Here is a 13,459-nt window from a genome sequence, read left to right on the forward strand (position 1 = left end):
TTTATAAAATAGTACAAGAAAAATTTGAAGTAAGGCAGTATCTGTGGTTCATTGTTCATTCAGGCAGTGGAGAAGAAGCTATCCTTGTTGCTGCTGAGGCCTTCAGGCTCCTGTACCTTCTTCCCAATGGTAGCAGAGTGAAGAGAGCATGGCCTAGGTGATGGGGCTCCTTGGGGATAAAGGTCCTTGAGGATAGAGGCTGCTTTCTGAAGACATCACCTCTTGTAAATATCCTCAATAGAGTGAAGACTGGTGGAGTTTTGTTCTTTTCCATGGCTCCAGACAGTGATGCAGCGAGCCAGAATGCTCTCCATGGTACACTGCAGAAGTTTTCAAGAGTCTTCGACTACATACCGAATCTCCTCACAAAGTCTAGCCGCTGGCGAGCCTTCTTCCTGATTGGATTGACACGGAGGCTCCAGGACAGATCCTCAGAGATGTTGACACCCATGAATTTGAAGTTCTTGATCCTCTCCACTACTGACCCCTTGATGAGGACTGATTCATGTTCTCCTAATTTCCTCCTGAAGCGCACAATCAGCCCCTTGGTTTTATTAATGTTAAGTGCACTACTCAACCAGCTGATTTATCTCCCTCCTGTAATCTTGTATCATGAAAATACTTGCATTGGTGTGCTTTCATTGTTTGCTCTGCAAGTTCATAGCGAGAGGATTTGAGTCCAGGAGTAGGGAGATCCTGCTACAGCTGTACAGGGCCTTGGTGAGACCACATCTGGAGGACTGCGTGCAGTTTTGGTCACCTTATCTGAGGAAGGACATCCTCGCCATGGAGGGGGTGCAGAGAAGGTTCACTAGAATGATACCAGGGATGGAATGACTTGCATATGAAGAAAGGTTGGATAGACTAGGCTTGTATTCTCTGGAATTTAGAAGATTGGGGGTGGGGGAATCTTATAGAAACATATAAAATTCTTAAGGGGTTAGACAGACTAGACTCAGGTAAGTTGTTTCCAATGCTGGGAAAAACCAGAACCAGGGGTCACAGTTTAAGGATAAGGGGGAAGTTTTTTAGGACTGAGATGAGGAAAAATTTATTTTCTCAGAGGGTGGTGGATCTGTGGAATTCTTTGCCACAGGAAGTAGTTGAGGCCAGTTCCTTGTCAATATTTAAGAGTAGGTTTGATGAGAAGGCAGGAACCGGGTACTGATCAGCCATGATCATATTGAATGTCAGTGTAGGCTTGAAGGGCCAAATGGCCTCCTCCTGCACCTATTTTTCTATGTTTCTAGTTCCTAGTCCGGGAACTTAGGAGTTAAATGTAGACAAAACTTGCCTCTTGAAATGATTATGCTTTATTTTGCTTCTTGTGCAAACAACTTTCAACCTTGTTTGTTCCACGATAGTCTCCAGCAATTCCTCGTGAAGGTCTGCACTGTGCCAGTTGATTTTTTTTGAGGGGGAGGAGGTGGTGCTGAGTGGCAATAAAGGATCATGGGGAAATCACCCTGGATGCCTACTGTAGGTGAAAAGCAAAGGGATGTGTGGTCGTGTGTGTGCCCTTGCACTAATGTCTGCTATCCACTGCCACTGGTCAAGCCAGCAAAAGGTTTGAGCCACTTTAACTCACTCACATTTGAGTGAGGGATCTTCAACTCTTCCACTGGCTGGCCCCGTGTCCTTTATTGGACGATGTAAATTCAGGGAAGAAGGTGATGAAATTTTCATCAGAATTTGTTGTCACAAGTGCAAATATTCCTAAAAGTTACATTTTAAAAATAAATAAGTTAATCCAAAAGAACAGAAAGTTTGGCTACAAAGTTGGAAGGGTTTAGTGGTTTTTTGTGATAGGTTGGCACAACCTTGAAGGGCTGAAGGGCCTGTTCTGTGCTATGTCGTGGCTGTGGTTCATTGTCCATTCAGAAATCTGATGGTGGAGGGGAAGAAGCTCTTTTTGTACCTTTGGGTGTTCGTCTTCAGGCTCCTGTGCCTCCTTCCTGATGGTAGCTGTGTGGAGGTCATGGCCTGGGTAGTGAGGGTCCAGGAGGATAGAGGCTGCTTTCTTGAGGCACCGCCTCCTGTAGATGTCCTTGATGGAGTGGAGACTGATGTCCATGACGGCACTGGCCAGCGTCACAACTCTCTTGAGTCTTTTCCTTCTTTTTATCTTCAGCGATGTGCAAGTGAGCAAGGGGTCTTCAACACATTCTGTTTGGTGATTTTTCCACCAGCCTGCAGGCGGGCAAATGAATATTTATGCCACTGGTGCATAACTCTGCTGTCAGGCAAATGATAACCTGATTGTGCAGTCAGTGGTGACTGAAGGTTAATTAAGTGCTCTCAGGGTTCCACATGTATGGGTCCAATTTACAGGGTCTATAGTTTTTTTTTCAGGCTTTTGGATTTTATATCCTGCTGTTAAGTGTTGATTTAAAGCTTGGGTGGTGCAAGAGGTTTGACTCTGGATTTGCTTAAGACTAAAAGCTGAAGCTTTAGCACAACCTCTGCAGTTCTTATCTGCAAGGTTCTTTGTTTCTTCTCTCAGTTAGAGTAAGTGATGGAATTCCTATCTGAGACACCTGATATCCGTTTGAAGGATTCAGTGTATAAATTTAACTCTGAGAGATTTAGAGGGGCTTCTCCTCTGCTTCAACCTGACTGTGAAACACTATTTCATTACTAGTTATTCTGAATGAGGCTGACACTTATATGCAACTCAACACAGAACACTTTCCAGACTGTATAGTACTTTAAAATTAAAATTGCTGTGGTAAAGCAGGAAAAGCAACATCTAATTTTCAGATTAATTGTCAGAGTACATACATACAACCCTGAGATTTTTTTCTTTCTGCGGGTGCAAGGCAGAGCAAAAAAAATGTACACAGCATAAACATGTAAACAAATAAAGAACCAGAGTCCTTAAATGAGCCCCTGATTGAGGTTGTCGTTGAGGAGTCTGATGGTGGAGGGGGAGCAGCTGTTCCTGAACCTGGCGATGTGAGTCTTGTGGCACCGAGACCTCTTTCCTGATAGCAATACAAGAAGATTCCACCAACCAGAGATAAATATTGGCCATCATCTCCAAAACAAAGTAATCTGATCTTTTACATCTACCCAAGAGTTCAACTTCTCTGACAATACAGCAGTGTCTCAGTAGACCACTGGTAATGCCAGCTCTGATGTTTGAGCTCTAAAATCAAACTTGTGCCCAGAGCCATCCAATTCACAAATGTTGCCACTGAGCAAAGGCTGATTTCTTCCATCAACTGGCTGGAAGCAATACAATGGCAGCTTTTGTCTCACTGGAGAGGAGGTGAAACACCTTGGGCCTCAAGTCTAATGGCCACTGATAATTGCAATGAAAGATTTGAGAAATGGAATGTTGTCCGTGATGTAGCAGGTCGAGTTAATTACCCTTTCAAGTGTTTTTTTTTTCTTGTACTGAGCATTGGCACCACCATACCAGAAAGTGAGACAGCCAGCCAAAATGCTCTCCATGGTAGACTTGTAGAGGTTTTTGACATACCAAATCTCCTCACAAAGTATAACTGCTGGTGAGCCTTCTTCATGATTGCATTGACATGGAGGCTCCAGGACAGATCCTCAGTGATGTTGACAGTCAAGAATTTGAAGTTCCTGACCTTCTCCATTGCTAAATCCTCGATGGGGACTGGGTTCCTCCTGAAGTAAACAATCATCTCCTTGGTTTTGCCAATAAGTGCAAGATTGTTGTGACACCACTTAACTAACTGATCTTTCTCCTTCCTGTACGCTTCCTCATGGGGTGGGGGGGGGGGGGGTGGTGGTGTGGAAGATTATGAGGAGCACGTTTTTGTACACGGAGTGGTAGGTGCATGAAAGGAGATAGGAGAGTTATGTGTAAGAGGCTTCCAGATGGACATATGAAATGGAGGGATTTGCAGGTAGAAGAGATTGTTTAATTTGCCTTAATGTTTGGAGTCAACCTGGGCATAGGCCATGCTCTTGAGCTAATCTTGTTCTATGCTCTCTGTATGTTCTTTATCTAGATAGTGGCTGAATATGGAACTCAGTCCGAGCCAGTGTTTGGGCAGCACAGCTGTGTAGTTGTCAGCAACAAGTGTCTCTGCCCTCCAGTGTCGTGGGGAGTTTGCACATTCTCCTTGTAACTGCATGGAATTTTCCCAGCCCTCTGGTTTTCTCCCGCAAACCAAATGTGTGCTGGTCAATAGGTTAACTGACTGTTGTAAATTACCTCCTGCGTATGTAATTGGTGGTCAAAAAAGGGAGGGTGTAACTAAAGTACGTGAGAGAGAATTGGTCTGAAGAAAGCTTGTCAGTGACTCTACTTCCTCAAGAGTTTACAGACGTTTGGCATGTATTGTGTTGGGAAGAGTATCAGGTTCAGTGGATTCACAGAGAGACGAGTCTGGACAAAAGTGTTACAATCACAGGTAAGTTTAATGAACACATGGGTCAAACAGTACTCAATTACAACTAAATGCTAAACACATTCACATCGGACCCAGATTGGACTCTGATATCAGTGGCTGCCTATACTCGATACGCTCACACACTGTACAGACAGGGACTTTCACACACATACTCCCAGTTCCCTGTACCATTGGGGGTGCCGCTCTCTGCAAGTACTCATCTATCACAGTATTACAACTCAGCTTAAGTGTAGGGCACACCTTCCAGCAATGTCCACAGTAGTGACCTGGCAATGTCTGGGGCTTGAACCACAAGACTGACAGAGAAAATGTGCTATGTGTTGATGTTATATGCAGTTCTGATCTGGATGCCTAGGCAATAATGACCCTTGGTAATTTAAATGAGCCAAGGGCACAAATGGATGGCTGGATTACAACATTGACAGGTGAATTGACCTCTGAATAAGTTTCAGACATGGAGGATTCATGACCACCCACAATACACAATATTCCACTCAGGCAGAGAGGCCTTGTGTTTCTCCAGAATCCACAGTATGAAATCTAAAACCTTGGCAAATTTCTACAGGTGTGTGGTGGAAAGTGTGCTGACCGGCTGCATCACGGTCTAGTATGGGGACACCAATACCCCTGAGCGTAAAGCCCTGCAAAAGGTAGTGGACAAACCCCAGCACATCACAGGCAGAACCCACCCCACCATCGAGAACATCTAGGGGAAGATGCTCACCATCGGAGAGCAGCAGCAATTGTCAAGGATCCACACCCCCCCACCCCAGCACACACTCTGTTCTTGCTGCTACCATCAGGAATGAGATATAGGTGCCACGAGACTCACACCAGCAGGTTCAGGAAAAGCTGCTCCCCCTCCACCATCAGATTCCTCAACGACAAACTCAATCAGGGGCTCATTTAAGGACTCTTATTTGTGCACTTTATTGATTTTATTTCCTCTCTGTATTGCACAGCCAGCTTGTTTACATTTCTTTGTTTATATGTGTACATTGTGTACACTTTTTTTGAGTGGTAATTCTGCCTGCCCGGCAGAAAAAAGAATCTCAGGGTTGGATGTGATGTCATGTATGTACTCTGACAAGAAATCCGAATCTGGTCACATGAAGAGAAATGGGTGTGGGGATTGTTTTGACAATCAGCATGGACTTGATAGCGAATTTCCTCAGAGATTACCCCCTTCATGACTCCCTCTTCTTCTCATCCCTTCCCAACAATTGCTTCCCTAATCGAGGTCCAAAAATCCAGATGCCAGAAATCTGGACCACGCAAGAATCCAGACTTTTCAAAAACTCAAATTTTTCAAATTTAGCGGGCTTTAATTTTGAGAGCATGCTCAATCTCCACAGATGCATAGCAGCATTTTTTTTACACTGCTTTTGTTCATTAAAACATGCTGTATTTGCTAATAAATAAACTTTCAAAATTTAATTGTTTATCTTGTTGTGAGCCCAAAGGACCCCAAAACCCAGCAGCAATAGAAATTCACCAAGACAAATGGTTACTTAAGCAAAAGTTAATTATCTTTAAACACGAAAACAGGATCAAATTTTAACTCATTACTATTAACTTAACCCCCTTCTAATTCTAAGTGCACATGTGTGTAATGTGTGTGTAAATTCAGAAGATTTCTTTAATTCACAGTCCAATCTCACTTCTCACTCCTCCAAGTTCACAGGTTGCAGGCAGTTCTTATACTGTACACAGAATTTAACGTTTATGAACTTCACCAGGCTTTAGTGTTTGAAAAGTAAATGGTTACCACTCAGGAAGTTTCTTGTTGGTTTTCAGTGAGAGATTTGTTGCTCGTTGGACACCCACAACTGATTCCTTCCGATCAGCCACTTCAGTGTCTTGCTGAAGAAACTTGCCCCATTAGGATTTCCCAGATGATCACCTCTTTCTTTCAGGTCTCCACAGAGTTCCTTTTTGTTTCCCTTATTTCAAGTGAAACATTATGCGGCCAGTCCTCTCTTATATGGACCACAAGGGTTTTGACCAGGCTGAACTAAGCAGTTTTAACTTGTCTTCCAAATGGGCTTTTCCACAAGCTTGGCAGCTTGTCCTGTTCCAGTCCCAGCTGCTGCTGAACTGTCGAACTGAATTCTCTCTCTGTCAGAGAAAACCACATGACCCTCTTAGAGCAGCAAACTGCACTCAGACTGCGGCACGGGACCCAATCTTCTGAGTTCGTTCATCTGTGGCTTTCCAAAACAATAATTCATTGCCCTACATGATGTCCAATTAACAGCTACTTGTGAAGTCCTTATAGGCACTCTTCAAAGTTTTTGCAAAGGCACTCGATGCCTGGACTTTCTGGCTTGAGCAGAGCTCTGGCTTTTTAAATGTGTATGACCTGCACTAAAAAAAGCCTGCCACAGTTTATCTCCTTTAAAACATATCTATCTGCAGTATGAAATCTAACACTCTGGTCACAATCTCTTTATTCCTCTTGAAAAGTATTGCATTTTCGGATTTCTACTCCAGTGACTTGCACCTCCTCCCTCGCCACCGTTTGGGCCCCCAAAACAGTCCTTTCCAAGTGATTCTGTAGGGGTCATTTCCTGTATCCCTGTGGTCCTCGTTTTCCAACGCGCCAGCCTTCAAATAGACAGCGCCCATGGGGAGAAGGCTGGAGATAACATGGCGGGGCAGCCTCGATGGGCTGAATCGCCTGCGTCTTACTCTCCCCCTCCCGAGAAGGGGAGGGGGGGGGTCATCGACTGCATTTTAGCGGGACCCGCGGAGTTTATCCAGCAATTTTTCGGCCGCTTTGCTTCCCAGTCAAGCTCCTGCTCTTCGCCGGGCCAAATCGTTTGGTGAGTCGGGGGTCCAGACGCTGGAGCGACTCAGCCGGTCTCGCCGCGAGAAAGACTCGGGTCCGGCTGAGTTCCTGCAGCCCTTCGGTGGGGGTTTAAACTACAGACTCGGGAGTCATTTCCCTCGTTGGAGAGGAGGGGGGCTGTATTTTGTATCAATTCGGAAAATGGCCCTGGGGAGGGGGACACACACTGAACGAAGCTGGACGAAACTCCCCTCTCGTGGCTTTAATGCCTGTGCAACGAGGGGGGGGGGGGGGGCTGAACCAAACTGGACAAAACTCCCCTCTCGTGGCTTTAATGCCTGTGCAACGGGGGGGGGGGGGGGGCTGAACTAAGCTGGACAAAACTCCCCTCTCGTGGCTTTAATGCCTGTGCAACGAGGGGGGGGGGGGGGCTGAACCAAACTGGACAAAACTCCCCTCTCGTGGCTTAAATGCCTGTGCAACGGGGGGGGGGGGGGCTGAACCAAGCTGGACAAAACTCCCCTCTCGTGGCTTTAATGCCTGTGCAACGAGGGGGGGGGGCTGAACCAAGCTGGACAAAACTCCCCTCTCGTGGCTTTAATGCCTGTGCAACGAGGGGGGGGGGGGCTGAACCAAACTGGACAAAACTCCCCTCTCGTGGCTTTAATGCCTGTGCAACGGGGGGGGGGGGGCTGAACCAAACTGGACAAAACTCCCCTCTCGTGGCTTTAATGCCTGTGCAACGAGGGGGGGGGGACTGAACCAAACTGGACAAAACTCCCCTCTCGTGGCTTTAATGCCTGTGCAACGAGGGGGGGGGAGGTTGAACCAAGCTGGACAAAACTCCCCTCCCGTAACTTTAGTGCCTGTGTAACGAGGATGGGGGGGGGGGGCTGAACCAAGCTGGACAAAACTCCCCTCCCGTGGCTTTAGTGCCTGTGCAACGAGGGGAGGGGAGGTTGAACCAAGCAGGACGAAACTCCCCTCCCGTGGCTTCAGTGCCTGTGCAGAAGGCGTGGTTGTGCCCCGGCCAACGTCACGAAACTTGTTCTGAGTGGTTCCGAGGAGCCTCGAAACTGGTGGAACATAATCCCTGTTGTCTGCAGGGGAAACATTGACCTCTATCTGCAAGGGAGGACGAGGAAATGATGGTCTCTACCCAGTGGCAAGCAGAAAAAGCTCTCTTCCCCCCACCCTCTCTCCCCCATCCGTCCTGAAGACAAAAGCTGATCAGTTTCTGAAATCGGTGAGGTGAGGAGCGCCCGGACTTGAACTGTTAATGAGTCACGAACTAAACGAGCCAGGGCCCCAGCCATGGCTGGTCTTTTCAGAGATCCTTCCCTGAACGGCTAGCTGTGTGTGTTTTAAACGGTGGCAGAGGGGATGAGGGAGTCTAACGTGGTGAGGGAGGGAGGCATGAGCTGCTGAGACCTTCCAAACTCCTCAGGAGTTGCAGGGGGGTATGCCCTGTTCTTCACAGCCGGCCCCTCCCCCCATTTAAAACTCCACACCTTGCCCACCTCCCTGTTCCTAATTTTTTTTCCCCGTTCATAAATTCTACTGAAATAGTTACTTTAATACCCACCATTTATTTTTCCCCCGAGGGCAGCGATTTATGCCAAATTGCACTTCTCACCACCCCACCCCATTGGCCATTTGGGCGATTGGACAGCTAGTTCTAACCTGGATTCCATGGGGAGCTGAAATCTTAAACCCGTCTAGGTACCATCTCCAATGTCCTGCTAACGAAATGATGTGACATGCTACGTCTACATCCAGTGAGATGCCTTGCCTTCTTTCTTGGCACAATGAAAAGATTGAGGAGTTAAATATCGCCATCATTAATCGCCATTGAAAATTACTCACTTTATTTATTTAAAAGGTCACAGATTGAAATCTTGCTTTAATTGTTCAACCATCAGCATTCCTTTTGAGCTTCTGGCATGGAATAGTTTTTTTTTGGTGCCATTTATATCATTATAAAACTGTCTATTTAGGTGTCCCAGTCACTACTTCCTACTTAAAAAGGACCACCGAGTAAGAGAAATCACAGCATACAAGAGCTGGGATGTAATGTTGAGACTCTATAAAGCACAGGTGAGACCTCACTTGGAGTACGGTGTACAGTTTTTGGGTGCCTTATTTGAGAAAAGACGTGCTGGTGTTGGAGAGGGTTCAGAGATGACTTACTTGAATGATACCAGGAATGAAGCGGTTGGTGTTTGTCAGCTATTGGACTGTACTCGTTGGAGTTCAGAAGGATGAGGGGGACTTCATAGAGACATTTCAAATACCTGGACAGAGTAGATGTGGCAAGGATGTTTCCCCATGGTGGGGGAGTCTCATACAACAGGGCGCAACTTCAGGATAAAAGGCAGTCAATTTAAAACCGAGGCGCAGAAAAATTTCTTTAGTCAGAGGGCCGCGAGTCTGTGGAACTGTTGGCACAGGCAGCTGTCCCTGAGTGCATTTAAGGCAGAGATTGACAGGTATTTGATTAGTCAAGGGTTACAGGAGAAAGCTGGGCAGTGGGGCTGAGCGGTTAGATGGATCAGCTTGTGATTAGAATGACGGAGAGGCCTTGATCGGCTGACTTCTGCTCCGATATCATGTGATCTTGGGGAACCGTGACTGAGCACAGGAAGAGTTGAAATAAGGTGGTGATCAGAATGGGGAAGAAAATGAGAGGCCAGGCCCTGAGCAATGGAGCTGGGGTGGGTGGGGAACGCCACATACAAAAGAGATGTGTACAAAAGTATTGTTCGCAGTGATACAGGAGAATGCTGCATGCTGCTTTCCTCCATTTGCTTGAGGGATGACCTCTGCCCCAGTACTGTTTGTTTGTCCTGACATTGTTCTTTTCACACTCTTCTCCCTTGAAAAATACTAATGAAATGATAAAACGCATGGCACTAAATTTGTTTATCCAATGATTATGTTGAGAAATCTGTTAACATGGTGTATAAATCAGGAAACCGCTGAGAAAATGTTTTATTCCTCCAAATAATTATGGAATAGAGCAGGGGTGGCCAAACCCAACCTTCTAATTTTTAATTTAGACATACAGCACAGTAACAGGGCATCTTGGCCCACGAGTCCATTCTGCCCAATTAATCTACACCCCCGGTATGTACGTGGGCCGAATTGGCCTGTTACTGTCTAAAAGGTTGGCCTCCACTGGGTATAGAGAGAAAGAAAGTAGGAAGTCCTATGATCAGAATCAAAATTCATTGTCAAGAATAATTACAAAATTCATTGTTTTCCAATTGCATCACCAGTGCAACAATGTGAATCTGTGGAATGCTCTGCCACAGAGGGTGGTAGAGGCAGATTCGCTGATTATTTTCAAAAGAGACTCTAGTGGGCAAAGGAGTTAAGGGTTACGGGGATAAGGCTGGAAAGGGGTACTGATGGTAGTGATCAGCCATGATCTGTAAAATGGCGGTGCTGGCTGGACGGGCCGAAGGGCCTACTCCAGCTCCTATTGTCTATTGTCAAACATATCTATAAGCCAGCTGACACAAAATAAATAAAAATAGTGTGTGAAAAGTTAAAATAAGGTTCACTGAGCATTCAGGATTCTGGTGACAGCAGGACAAAGAAGCTATCCTGCTCCTGAATATTCGTCTTCAGGCTCCTCTACCTTTTTCCCCGATGGTAGCAGTGTGAGGAGGGCATGGCCTGGGTGGTGGGGGTCCTTGAGGATAGAGACTGCTTGCTTAGAAGCAGCCTCTTGTAGCCTGGTGCCTGTGATGTTGAATATTGAATGGTGGAGCAGGCTCAAAAGCTGTCTGGCCTACTCCTGCACCTGTTTTCTGTGATTCTATGCTTCTTCCTCTTGGCTCTTGGAACTTTCCACAAGTCTGAAAGGAAAAAATATGCTGGGGTTTTTACAAAGCCTTTTACACCCTTTTCATAATGCACTGAAACGTGAAAGTCTCAAGACGCTGTATTGAAGTTTTTAAAAAAATGCTGGCAAAACTCAGCAAGTCACACAGTGTCCATAACTGACGTTTCGGGCCTGAGGCCTTCTTCGAGGTATTTATTTCATCATGTACTAATACTTTTTCAGCCAGTGAAGTGGTTTTGGAGAGTAGACACAGCAGCCAATTCACATCTCAGCAACGCGAGAATGACCAGGGAGTGTCTTGTTCCAGATTCCTTTATTGTAATATAATAAAAACAGTGCAATATTACACAGAATTTGCTTTCGTCTGCCGTAAGACAGACAGATGCACCTTCGTCAGAAATAGCCTGAAGCACTTCTTACGGCCACAGAAAGAGAAGCAAAAGGGAGTCCCCGAGGCCCCATGGATTCACCTCCAGCGCTTCCGCAGCCTCACGGAAACCAGTCCAGACGATCAGCAGCCCAAGCCCCAGATCTGAACCTCTGACACGGTCGGGAAACCTTCAGAGCCCTCGGCACCCTCTTGCTTCTCGGTTCCAATAACTGGTACCCCTTCAGCCAGTTTCCAACAATGCGTGTGAATTTCTCGATCGCAGCTGCCAGCAGCCCACGTGGATTCCAAGCCTCGAGTCGGCAACAGCCTGTGTGTTCTTAAGCCTTGGAGCCCCTCACTGGTCTGTCTCCGTGGTCATCATCCTGTGGGCTATCTCCTCTGATTCTCCTTCTCAAATTGGGGGTGCCCTGCCCCAGTACTCTGCTTCCCCAGAGTCTGCATCCCCTCGTGGCTGCTGTCGATCATAGGTGCTGCCATCTTGCAGCCACAGAATTTTCAAATAAAAACACCATCTGCTCCATTAACAGGCTGTTCAAAGCCTGTACAGAGTTGATGGCAGTCGGACTGGGTGGTTGGGGGAGATCTTAAACAGTTTTTTTGCATCAGCAAGAATCTGACGTCATGTATAAGGAAGGAAGGGAAACGAGCAGTCATGGCAGGGAACATACTGGGATTAAAGAGGAGGAGGTGCTTACTATCTTACAGCAAATAAAGGTAGATAAATCCTCAGGCCTGATGTGATGTCCCCTCTGACCTTGAGGGAGACAAGTGTACAAATTGCAGGGGCCCTGGCAGAAATATTTATAACTTCCTTACCTATGGGTGGGGTGCCAGAGGATTGGAGGGTAGCTCATGTTGTTCTGTTGTTTTAAAAAATGCTCCAGAAGTAAACCAGGAAGTTACAGGCTTGTTGAGCCTGACATCAATAGTAGGTAAATTATTGGAGGGTGTTCTGAGAGATCGGACAGCCAAGGGCTGATTAAGGACAGTTAGCATGGCTTTGTGCATGGTAGGTCATGTTCAATGAATCTTATAGAGTTTTTCAAGAAGGTTACCTAGAAAGTAGATGAAGAAAAGGCTGTGGATGCTGTCTACATGGACTTTAGTGAGGCCTTTAAGAAGGGCCCACACAGAAGGCTAGTTCAGAAGGTTCAGGCATTAGGTATCCATGGAGAGGTTGTAAACTGGATTCAAAATTGACTGAATGGGAGAAGACAGAGTGGTAGTGGAAAATTGCTTCTCAAACTGGAGGCCTATGATTAGTGGTGGGCCTCAGGGATCAGTGATGGGGCTATTGTTGTTTGTTGTCTATATTAATAATCTGGATGATAAAGTAGTAAATTGGATCAGCAAATATGCTGATGACACTAAGAATGGAGGCATTTGTGGCCAGCGAGGAAGGTTTTCAAAGCTTACAGAGAGATCTGGACCAACTGGAAGAATGGGCCAGAAGGTGGCAGATGGAATTTAATGCAGAGAAGTGTGAGGGCTTGGATTTTGGAAGGACAGACTAAGGTAGGACATAGTAAATGATAAGGCACTGAGGAGTGCGGAGGAACAAGGGGATCTGGGGATTCAGTTGCATAATTCCCTGAAAGTGGCGTCACAGATGGATAGGGTTGTAAAGAAAACTTTTGTATCTTGGCCTTCATAAATCAAAGTATTGAGTACAGGACTTGAGATGTTATGATGAGGTTGTACAAGCCATTGGTGAGGTCAGATTTGGAGTATTGTATGCAGTTCGGGGTGCCAAGCTAAAGGAAGGATATCAGTAAAATTGAAAGAGGGCAGAGAAGATTTACTAGGATGTTGCCGGGTCTTCAGGAATTGAGTTACAGGAAAAGATTACAGGTTAGGACTCTATTCCTTGGAGTGTAGAAGAATGAGGAGAGATTTGATAGAGCTTTACAAAATTATGAGAGGTATAGACAGAGAAAATGTGAGTAGGTTCTTTCCACTTAGATTAGGAGACATAAATACAAGAGGACATGGCTCTAGGGTGAAAAAGGGGAAAGGTTTAGGGGGAACATTAAGGG

The 13,459-nt window shown here is 46.0% G+C and overlaps 1 protein-coding gene across 6 annotated transcripts in view; it reads left to right on the forward strand.

The window, feature by feature from the left end:
* Positions 1–13,459, forward strand: part of LOC138748588 (serine/threonine-protein kinase PAK 4-like) — a 129,682-nt gene that overhangs the window by 49,022 nt on the left and 67,201 nt on the right. The window contains exon 1 of one of the 6 annotated variants that reach the window (XM_069909035.1): positions 8,230–8,433. The exons of 3 other annotated variants lie outside the window; for them this stretch is intronic. The gene's annotated coding sequence lies outside the window, so the exon portion shown is untranslated. Of the gene's footprint in view, positions 1–8,229; positions 8,434–9,193; positions 9,280–13,459 lie in introns of those variants that run through there. 2 more of the 6 variants (XM_069909040.1, XM_069909039.1) reach the window with 2 other exon arrangements.

This window comes from Narcine bancroftii, chromosome 13 (assembly GCF_036971445.1).
Source record: "Narcine bancroftii isolate sNarBan1 chromosome 13, sNarBan1.hap1, whole genome shotgun sequence".
NCBI lineage: Eukaryota > Metazoa > Chordata > Chondrichthyes > Torpediniformes > Narcinidae > Narcine > Narcine bancroftii.